Source organism: Sander lucioperca, chromosome 20 (assembly GCF_008315115.2).
Source record: "Sander lucioperca isolate FBNREF2018 chromosome 20, SLUC_FBN_1.2, whole genome shotgun sequence".
Lineage (NCBI taxonomy): Eukaryota > Metazoa > Chordata > Actinopteri > Perciformes > Percidae > Sander > Sander lucioperca.
In genome coordinates, this window is record NC_050192.1 from 27,295,822 (window position 1) to 27,306,544 (window position 10,723).

General features: G+C 39.7%; 1 long non-coding RNA gene across 1 annotated transcript; it reads left to right on the forward strand.

Moving 5' to 3' along the window:
• Window positions 1-4,909: 4,909 nt before the first annotated feature.
• LOC116054687 lies at window positions 4,910-10,445 on the forward strand. Its single transcript, XR_004106124.1, has 3 exons — window positions 4,910-5,052; window positions 7,244-7,350; window positions 10,135-10,445. It is a non-coding gene; the product is annotated as an uncharacterized LOC116054687 (long non-coding RNA).
• The last annotated feature ends 278 nt before the right edge of the window (window positions 10,446-10,723 follow it).

Consider the following 10,723-nt stretch of genomic DNA (forward strand, 5'->3'; position numbering starts at 1 on the left):
AAAATACAGAAGAACTGGGGTTTACATTTACATGCTTGAATAAATCCCAAAGTCTCCAGCCTCTTGCTGATTTTTTCATATCCTGTAAACTTTTGAAACAGTAATGACTCTAAATGGTAACGGCATTTTTCTCACAAAATATGAAACATTTGGGATCCTGAGAGACACTGAGATGTAGTCTGCAGCACAGTCAGCATGCTCATACTGAATGTATAATTTATCATCTCCTCTTGCTCATATTATGCTTTTTGGCTTTTCCCCTTTCATTTATTGTGGTATATATCTTTTTTGTGCATGTAATAGGTTTACAAAGTGAAAAGCCCAAAGTCCACCCCAAAGGGACTTACCATCTCCAACAGAAAACTGTTCACAAACTGCTCCAAACAGCTCTATTGTAGTCCAGCCTTTACTTCAGAGACAAACGTGCGTCACTTTGTAACATGTTATAATGCTCGCCTGGCTGCTAGCATGGCACTCCCTCATGCTCTGCAACTGACTAGCTAGCTGTACTTACTGTGCATGTGTGACTCCCAACAAAGATGTTGTTCGTTGTCCAAGGAGGACAACCCGGAAATGAATAGGAGGAAATGCAACGTTACCAAACCAGTGGACCAATCACAGTTGTTGCTGTCTGCAGGTTTGTCACTTATTGTAATGACAAAACTCACAGAGAAATACCACCGACTCTGCAGTTCCCCTAAGCTCTATGCAGTGTGTTAGCACATTTCAACTATAGTTGTTTTGTTTTTGTGGCCTTCAACTTTCCTGTTTTAGTTCAGTCCCACCTGTCTCATCAATCCATTTTCAGCTGCAAGCAGCAGTTTTCCAGTGAAAAAGCCCAAACCCCAAATACCCACAGCAACAAACAGCAAGTGGACAAAATCAGCGTATAGCTGTTGATCACAGCAAGACTCTAGGTTTGGTCTCAACATTGGTAGAGACAAAAATTGAGGTTATATTGTAGTGGTGTACATAACCCAACAAATTTGTATTTTGTCATTGCCCTGCTTGGAATGAATTAAGTTACTTTTTTTAATCAACATTACCATAAACTAGACTATAAACCCTGGGGCCTCTGTAGCCCCAGAGGTTCTGGACATTGTAGGAAGAACCAATGGGAACTTGTGGGAGCTATAGAAAGTAACCTCTTCTATGATGACTTTTTTTATTGGTACACTAATACACGGTACAACATGTTTTCTGCAAGCTTCAATTACTGCCTCAACTGTTTATTTCTGTGATCATGTAAGAGAGTAGTGTAAAATGAAGACACTCATTATGAAAAATGGGACAGCTGACACATCACACCTAACACTTTGGTAAATACAGCAGCACAGAGGATAGTGGTTTGTGTACGCCCTGGGCACCACTACAGTTTACCGTATGGTACAGTTAGTGTTTGGTAAATTAGCTCTCAGGCTACTGACACACTCCTTACTGTGATCGTGTGATCAAGATGAAACAAGCCCACTCTGGAACAGGGGCAATCCATTCATTATTGATGACCAAATCCTTCTGAAGAATGCCCTAAATAGAGTGATTGCATAACAAATGTGTAGCTTGTGAGCTGCTGATAAGACTTTCCTGTCATCACAAGCTTTAATGAATGAGAGCAACTTCTAACACCTAGCTCCAGTCTGGTGCCTTTCTGTAAATCTCATAACCCTGTGTTTCAAAAAAAGGAGCTGAGAATTACTGGTTTCAGCTTTGTTAGCTTGCTAGCTCGTTATTGGAAAAATGTATTTTCATATGATTTTGAATTGGCTGCCTTTTGCTAGTGCTTAAAAGCAACAAACTAGAATACTAAAACATTCAAATTGCGCAAATTTGAAATTCACTTTTGCCTTCATGCTTGCTGCACTAATGCTGAACTTTCATTCCGTTCCTGTGAAGAAATAGTTATTTGAAAAAACAAACAAACAAACCTTTGCTTTTCCTTCCAGCTAGAAATCAGCTCAGAGAGATCACAGACTAGGTTTATAAGCCTTTCTTTTACTGCATGCCTCCCAAAAATCCAGCTGCCTGCAGTGCAAGGATAAAAGCATGAAAGTGGGACCATGGCTACTGTTGTGTTACAAAGGCTTTCATAGCTAAGCTTAAAACCTTTATGCTGTGAAAGTTGACACTTGTGTGTGTGTGTATTAAATTGCTCCCCATGGTAAACTTATAGTTAAACATTTTGGGAAATACACTCACTCGCTTTCTGGCAGAGAGTTAAATGAGAAGATTGATAATACTCTCTTATCTGTCCGTTAAATATAAGGCTTCAGTCAGCTTGTTAGCTTAGCTTAGCACAAAGACTGGAAACCGGGAAATGGCGAGCCTGGCTTTCACGGAAAGTAATGAAAACCGCTTACCAGCACCTCTAAAGGCTCTGACACGCCAACCCAACGACTGACCTTCGGCAGAAAAGGCAGTCGGATTGACTGCCTCCCCGAGTTGGTCAAAAAAGTGGCTCGGAACACACCGAAGCGACTCCAACTTGAGCGTACGTTCTGCGTGTGCACGAGACGTAATACGTCTCCATAACAGCAGGCGGCGCTAATCTGTATTGTTGCCCAAAAAATTAAAACCGGCAGCTGATTGGACGAACACGTCACGTGGGTCTGGCTGCTCCCGGATTTTATAACCGAGCATAATGGCGGCTTCGTTCGGAATACGATCTCGTATTTTACGAAGATAGTTCACCAAAACGTGTTTCTGAAAACATTTTAAGCAAGAAATAGGCCACGCAGTTGCTGAATCTGTCTTCATTTCAGATCGACAAAGGTCAGTTTAAAAGATTTTCGTCAGATTTTGAGAGGCGTTAGTAAGGCTCTTCCCGCTCGTCATTGGCGCTCCAATCAAATTGGCCATTGAGTCTGACTGCCCGCCTTCCGATTCAACATGTCCAATCGGCCCAAATGAAGGCCAACGGCCCCTGACTGAAGACGGCACAGACACACCGAACAGACTCGAGTCACTGACCTCGCCAGACTGTCTGACGGCTGATTATTGGGTTGGTGTGTTAGAGCCTTAAAGCTCAGTTATTAACACAAAGTCTGGCACATAACCAGACAGGCAGATTTTGTTACCGTTGAAAAGAGCCAGACTAACTGTTTCCATTCTTTATGCTAAGTTACACTAACTAGCTGCTGGCTGTAGCCTTTAACAGACAGATGAGAGTGGCTTCTAACTCTCCTCCAGAAAGCAGATAAGCATATTTCCCAAAATGTCAATGCTTTAACCAGACGTATAGTGAAATGATTTTATGGCACCATTGGGCTTACCAATTCAAGAAATTATAGACATCACTAACCTGTAACTTCACTTCTGTTTCTCCCTGTTTTATATAACAAATGTTATTGCTGTATATGTTTGGTCTTGGATTTGGCTTGGAGCTAACCAAGCATGTGGTCATCTCTACCTGTATGCTGTGCCGTGTTAGTTCAATGGAGTATACTAATGAATTGTGTCTCTGTTTTAACATTTACTAATGAATTATCCTGTTTTTCTTTTCTTTCGTCCTGTTTTACCTAGTTTGATATAGCAAATGTTGCTGCTGTGTATCTTTTGTCCTTTTTATTGTAATATCTACCTGATGAATGGACTACAGATGGAAATTAGCCCTTGGGCTACAATCTGGCACTTTTACGTGTACTTCCGTACATGTTCATCAAATGTGCATTGTCCTGAAATAATAAATAAAAATAAATAAACTTCAACAACTTATTTCCCCAGTTAAATTGTAAAAAGTCATTTGAAAATGAATAAACCATACAAACAGCTATAGCTGTAACAATGCTTACATCTGCTTCTCCAGAGGTGTCAGCATGAAAACACAGCTGCAGCTCATATAATTAATTATGGATAAGATTGGTTTACACAAGTTAATGAGCAAGCATTGGCGAGAGTTATTTTCAGGATTTGGTAATTGGTAGCCTACCCCTGACTCAAAATAACCTATTATTCATTTTATTAGCTGCAGCTGTATCCACTCTGCTGTGACATGTAAAGGGTCTGTTGGAAAGTGTAGTGTCATCATTTTCAGTAGATGAATGTACCAAAGATATCCACTGCTTTAAAAAAAATGCATTATGGGAATATGGAACTGTGGATTAAGCGAGACGGTGCAAATTAAGTAATTTTTGTACCTGTGCCACGCCTCTTTAGTAGACTAGCAGCAGGTCCTGAGTCTATAGATTTCAATGGTAGAAGTAAACGTTAAAAGATTAGGATGGATTTTTTTGATCAAAGTTAATATTGGACCTATTTTTCACAAGCCATATATCTCCCAAACATTTTGACACTAAAATTATGCTTAAAAATTACCCCGGTGCTGGGGTTTGCACTGGCTAAATTTGAGTTGCTACAACCGTGAACTAAAGGTCCATCTGTGGGGCTGGCTGGCATCCGCTCTCTTACCGGCAAAGGAAGTTGTCTCAGCGGTGGGGAGAAACAGAGGAATGCTGGGAGCACAGCGGCGCCTAGCTAGTGGCTTTGGTTGGAATCTGTGAGAAAATGCCCCTTTCATATTTGAACATAGAGCATAAAAGCAAATTAAAAGAGAGTGAAATAAATAAATGTGGCATTATGAAATAAGAAGTCCACTGAAAAAAATAAATGTGGACTTATAATTAAAAGTCAAATGAAATAAATAAATAAAAGTAGTCATTTCAAAAACATCCATTTAAAAAAAATAACAAAAATATATTTATTTACTGAAATATATCGACGTATTCAAACATAAATATAGTAAATAATGTATTAATTAATGTATTTCATAGACATATTTATTTAATAGTGAATAAAATGGCATTCCAGACAACAATCACAAAACATGACAAATGTTTCAGGGGTGGGGTCTAATTTGGTCTACCCTTCTATTATTGGTCAGAAAAACTGCCAGCGAAAAACTGGAGATTGAGCAGAGAGAGAGACATCTTAGATGCTATTGGCACTCAACAATACAAACATTAAAATATTAATACCTAAACGTTTAAATTAAAATTATAACAGTGGTTATCACTCATTCATTACTGAAACCTTACTGCTGAAGATGGACGACTTGAAGTAAGTAAATACTTTACTGTACTTCAAGTTACTGGTATGTGAGTGAGACAATGCTAGTTAAAAAGCTAGCAAGTTAGCTTGTTGAAAAATGCTGTTTTCGTTCATATTTGTTTTTAAAAGGACATAAATCCAGTGGTTTACTAATGAGGAACTCTTAGTAAAGAAGAGGGCAGAAGCTTTAAACAATAATTTAAACTAACGTTATCTTTGAAGTTTCTGGCCACGTAGGCAGGTGGTTGTACCTTACCTAATTAGCTAGACCCCCTGTCACACGGACAGTGGGAAGAGATGTCAATTGACAATATTTACACGGCGGCCATTTTGCTGTTACATAATGCTCAGGGTGGGAACCGATGTGAACCGGGTGGAAAGGAATCTCCCGGAAACGTCAGTCAGTCAGCTAGCTATGGTGAAGTGGTCCAAACATTTTATTTGACTAACGTACGCTAACATTAGCTAATGAATTTAGTATTAACTTGGTTGCACAAAATCAGAGGCACCTATAAGTTACCATGGAGATTTATTCTGTGCAGCTAGCCTGCTCCTGACCAGGCTAACAGCCAGGATTTATTCATCCTGGAGCCTTTTCTGTTCACTCAGCAGTGGTTTTACCTTATTTTTATTAGCCTGCATTAAGATACAACACGTGTATATTGCTGTTCAGTTAAGCACTGTTATTATCTATTTTTTTTATAATTATTCATGTCATTGTTACTGTTATATTGCTGGATGAAAACTGCTGTTCATATTGTTGTTAGAAGTTTGATGACTAAATTATGGCAGTTGTTGAGATAATTAGAAAAGGCTGATACAGTTGCAAATGTGTTTTAAATATAGTCAGTGATGAAGGATAATATATTAGTGGTTCTAACAATGGTCAGAGACCAATTCACCTTGAATTATTTTAGTTGATTTATTTCTTTTTGTGTTCTTTAACAAAGGATCATGTATGTTCCTCTTCCATGTGCATTTAATTTGGCATTCTTAGCACACAATGTCCAGTAAACTGCAATTTGGGAGGATTGTACAATTATAAAAAGCTATCCTAATTGTACAATCCTACTTAATTATAGTCTTAGATCACTGGACTAGTAACTATATAGTTGAGGTTACTGTACATACTGTACATTCATGTAACAACAGGGAGAGGACACCTCAATGGTTTTTGACCTTATATTTTGCTGGGGGGGAATAACTGATGAATACACTGTTACAGTCATTGTTTACAGTGTGCATTATATTTATCACTTAATTATCTTTATAGTTTCTAGATTTCAGATTCTAATTTCGTTAGTGTCTTTTCTATGTCCATATATAGGCCTACGAGGGAGCAACGCATATAATATGTAAAGAAGGAAACTCTGCCTCTGTAAAAAAAAAAAAAACGGTGAGAAAAAGCGTGGCAGATAATAGCGGAACCGACTGAATGATATATATAAAAAATATACATTTACGAACTACTGCTCTTAAATGAAACCATTCAAGGAGTTAGGCAAATTATTTCCACAAACGAACTGTTGTATACTTTGCCTGAAAAGCAAGCAGTGGAAGTTAATGTTACTAAGGTACTTTATGTTTTAGCCCATACAAGAGAGAGGGAGAGACAGAGTGAGAGAGAGATATTTACGCATCATAGGCCTATAGTGGTTGTAATTGATCTTTATGATAAAAGTATTCTGCTCACTTTTAAGGCAAAGAGTACAACTGTTCATTTGTGCAAATGATTAGTAGCCTAATCCTTGAATGGTATGATTATGATGGTTTCAATACGCATTCAGTCGGCCTGCGATCGTCTGCCACGCTTTCTCTCGCTGGTTCATTACAGTGGCTGCGTTTCTTTTTTTTTTTTTTACAAATAATGTGTTTCACGTTATCATACTTCCACAAAGAGTTGCTGCTCACTCTGTGTAAAGTATGAACAATGCGTATTCTCCATTTTAGCATCAGTAAATCTGTAAATCAGGACTTTTGATTTGTCATAGTAGAAAGAGCACAGGTGTAGCTAATAACATTAATGATGTTGTGCTTTCAGTGTCCCACTAAGATGGTGAGCCAGTAAGCAGTCGTCATTAAAATATTATTAATTACACCTGTGATTTCCTGCCACGGCATGTGTAAAAGGCCTTCTATGACATGACTTGTTGCTGTTTTGTTTTATTAGCTCACACAAGCGTTTTGCTGTGGTTCGTAGGTTGGTTTGACTACAGTATGAGAATGAGACATCTGACATAGGAGAGGAGACAAGTCAATTGGTCTCAGCAACCCGGGAAGCAGTGTATTTGTTCTCAAGCTGAAGAAGTAAGACACTCCTTTCAGTCTCTTCTAAGTTCTCGCTGTTTTCCTGAAATTACACATGAAACACTGGGTGGAACTACATTCAGCTGGTACGATTTAAAAAAAAATGGCATTAAAATGCTATACCAAGAGTGTTCAAACTTAAGACGCTGTAAATTAATCATATGAAAAAAAATCCAGAAAATAGCTCAGATAACTATAATATTTCCTCCTGCTTGAGTGCATTTTCTTTTCTCATAAAATGTTTGCATCGCCGATTCTTTTTAATATTTAACTGTGCATTGTTCACATCAAAGTATGTCTTCTTCTTCACTGCCTTTGCAGGGGTGCTCTTTTACTCCTCTTTGCATTACCGCCATCAACTGTTGATGAGTGGAGTGGCGTGAAGCCAGTGACAGGAATGTGTATCCTGTCCGATAATACAGGCTTAACACTAGTCTCGCTTTGCCAGACCTTTTTCCACAGCACTGCGGAGGAGGGTCTGGATATTCCACACAGTATTCCGTGCTGGGAGAAAAACGTGCTATTGACATTTCTTTAAACTAATCACAGTCGCCATGGGTGGCACTAAGCGCTGCACGGTGTCCCACAAAAGTAGTTTTAGTCGTGCAACAGAAAACTCAGATTGGACAGATAGTCTAGCTAGCTGTCTGGATTTACCCTGCAGAGATCTGAGGAGCAGTTAATCAGAGTCCTCATAAATTTCCCGGAAGTGAAAAGGTCGAGGATATAGACTAACTTAACACTTAAAGGGATACTTCACCGGTTTAGCATTAAGCTTTGTATCAGTAGAAACATGGTAGTATTTTCGAATGACCGTGCTTCCCTCCCTCATGTCCCCCTGAGACGAGAGATCTCTGTATTGTGGGCCTGGAAAAAATCTTCCGATGACGTAAAACGACGATTTTTGCGTCATCAGAAGATTTTTTGCCCAGAGGCAATGGACTACAGCCAGTAGTAGGAGCTATTTCCACAGGTTTTCAACCAGCCCATAGAGGGTTGGACTGTCGTCTTTACCTGAAGGTTCCTGAAGCAAAATGAGCGTCAGCCATCTTGAAGCTTCGCTAACAGGGAGCTCTGTCTTTTCAGCAGCAAACTTTTACAACAATTATGTGCATTCAAACTACCACACATGTGTACCACCGGGATACATTGGTGAAGATCGGAGAATATGCAGGAAACTTTATTATAGACGGAATACTCGACACACTACGCAAGCTTCAACTGCTACGGAGACCAGCACCTCAGCCTGTGGTGTCGCCCGATGCCGCTAGCCGGGGAAAGGGACCTCGACAGCGGTGTGCAGGAGTGGAAAGCAGCTGGGTGGAAAGCTCACGCGAGCCGGCCACCTGTTCCATCAATCCTGCTTGCAACTGTCTGCTCATTAGACAATAAACTGGACTACATCCAACTTCAACGAAACTCCCAACGCAAGTTCAGACTGCTGTGTTTTTGTTGTTGTGGAAACAACAGTGTACCGGACTATTCAGCTACCAGGCCTGCTAGCCTTCCGAGCAGATAGAGATGCTGCTCTATCGTTGGGTAAGACTAGTGGAGGTGGGCTGTGTTAACACAGACTGGTGCAGAAATGGGGGTGCTTGTATCCAACTAACTGCTAACTGCTGGTGGAGTTTGTGACTGTTAAATGCCGACCATTCTACATCCCACGCAAATTTACGGCTGTGTTTATACTCGTGTTTACAGCCCACCAAGCGCTAATGCTAGTATGCGTTAGCTGAACTTTACGGAGCCTATGTGAGTGCACTAAATGTAGCCTGTTTCGTAAGTCGTTTTTATATAATGTCGTTTTTATATATTTTAAATGTGTAACCACTTGAGCCACGGTGAAACGTTGTTTCGTGTATATGGTTGAAATGACAATAAAACACACTTGAGTTGAGTTGACTGTCTCACTGTCTGTCTGTCTGTAAATGGCAGGCGTGGCTTGGGAGTGGACTCTAAAGCAGCAAAGCAAGTGCATTCTGGGATTTGGTGTCTTTCATCCACATGAGCCAAAAACACATTTATTGGCTTTTCTTGGCCTAGAAGCCACCAATTTCTAAAAAATTATAACAAACATAAGTGACCCAATTTAAAGATATATTCATCTTTCCAACGGTGAAATATCCCTTTAACACTTGTAAAATGTTGCTCCATAGCACTACTAGTGGTCAAAAGTCTATAGCCCTGTTTGGACCACTGGAACAGAACCTTTTCTTCATTGGACCCAGTTTAGATTTTGTTACCTTTTTTCCTCTAAAAAAACTTACTTACTTTTAATTGTTGATGGGCCATAACTTATTGAGGTGAAGTTTGAGAAGCTGCACATGCAAATCTTCAAGAATCTTACACACCCACATTGTAATAAACTGGCATCATCACTTAATTTGCCTTCTCATCACAGTAAAACAACAAAAACAAGCTTGAATGTGCCTGAAACTTTTTTAAATGAACATGTTTCTGCATTTAGACACTTCAGTTCCTGGATCTTTTGTTGAAAAGGCCTGTAGTCATGGCTGTGTGTTATTGTTGGAAGTAGCTTGACTAATAAATGTACTTTTCATGATTAGTTACTTCCCGCCTCAAAGTGCTAAAACCACCAGAAATATGAGGACCTGACACCATCCCATAAACCTGACCTCAGCACCGTAGAACATCATTTGCTTTGTTCTGTCGGATAACACAAACCATCCTCAAACCCATTTCTTTTTTGTTGTTGTTGTTTTGGCCGCTGTCTTGTAGTGTGGACTGGTCAACTATCACTACCGCTCACTGTCCTTTCTCCAGACGATCTGCTCGCTTGCACTTTTCCATGGCTGGCGGTTTCTATGGCAACAAAAGGCGAGGAAGAGGAGGCTGGGGAATGACAGAGCACTGTTAAGCAGACAACACAGTCACGCCTGGGATCCTCATGAGGTAGGAGAATACCCACAGTGAAGAGAGCAAAAAATCGGGGAGTGAGGTGAGAATGGGAAGTTCTACAGAAACAAAGCTGCACCGGGAAATGACTCAGGCTTATTCTTAGCTCTGTGCTGTGTAACTTTGTCAAGATGATGCAATATCAGTTATATCTGGTTGGTCTTTGAATGTATACTCCATCATACAGTATGAAACATCAGTGGGACATTTTACACTATTACTGGGTGAATATTTAAATAGATTCACCACACAAACCTGCTAACAAATCTGTCAGTCAGCAAATCACTTAATCACTGTGGCTCGAACACTCCCATTGAATTTTAAGTCTCTTTTATTATATTGTGTTTAAATGTCAAAGGGAGGCATACAGACTGAAAACTACAGAGCCCATCAGGTAATAATGGCCCACTTTTGATAATTAGTGTGCACAAAGTAGTAATTTGATCCCTCAAAAGAA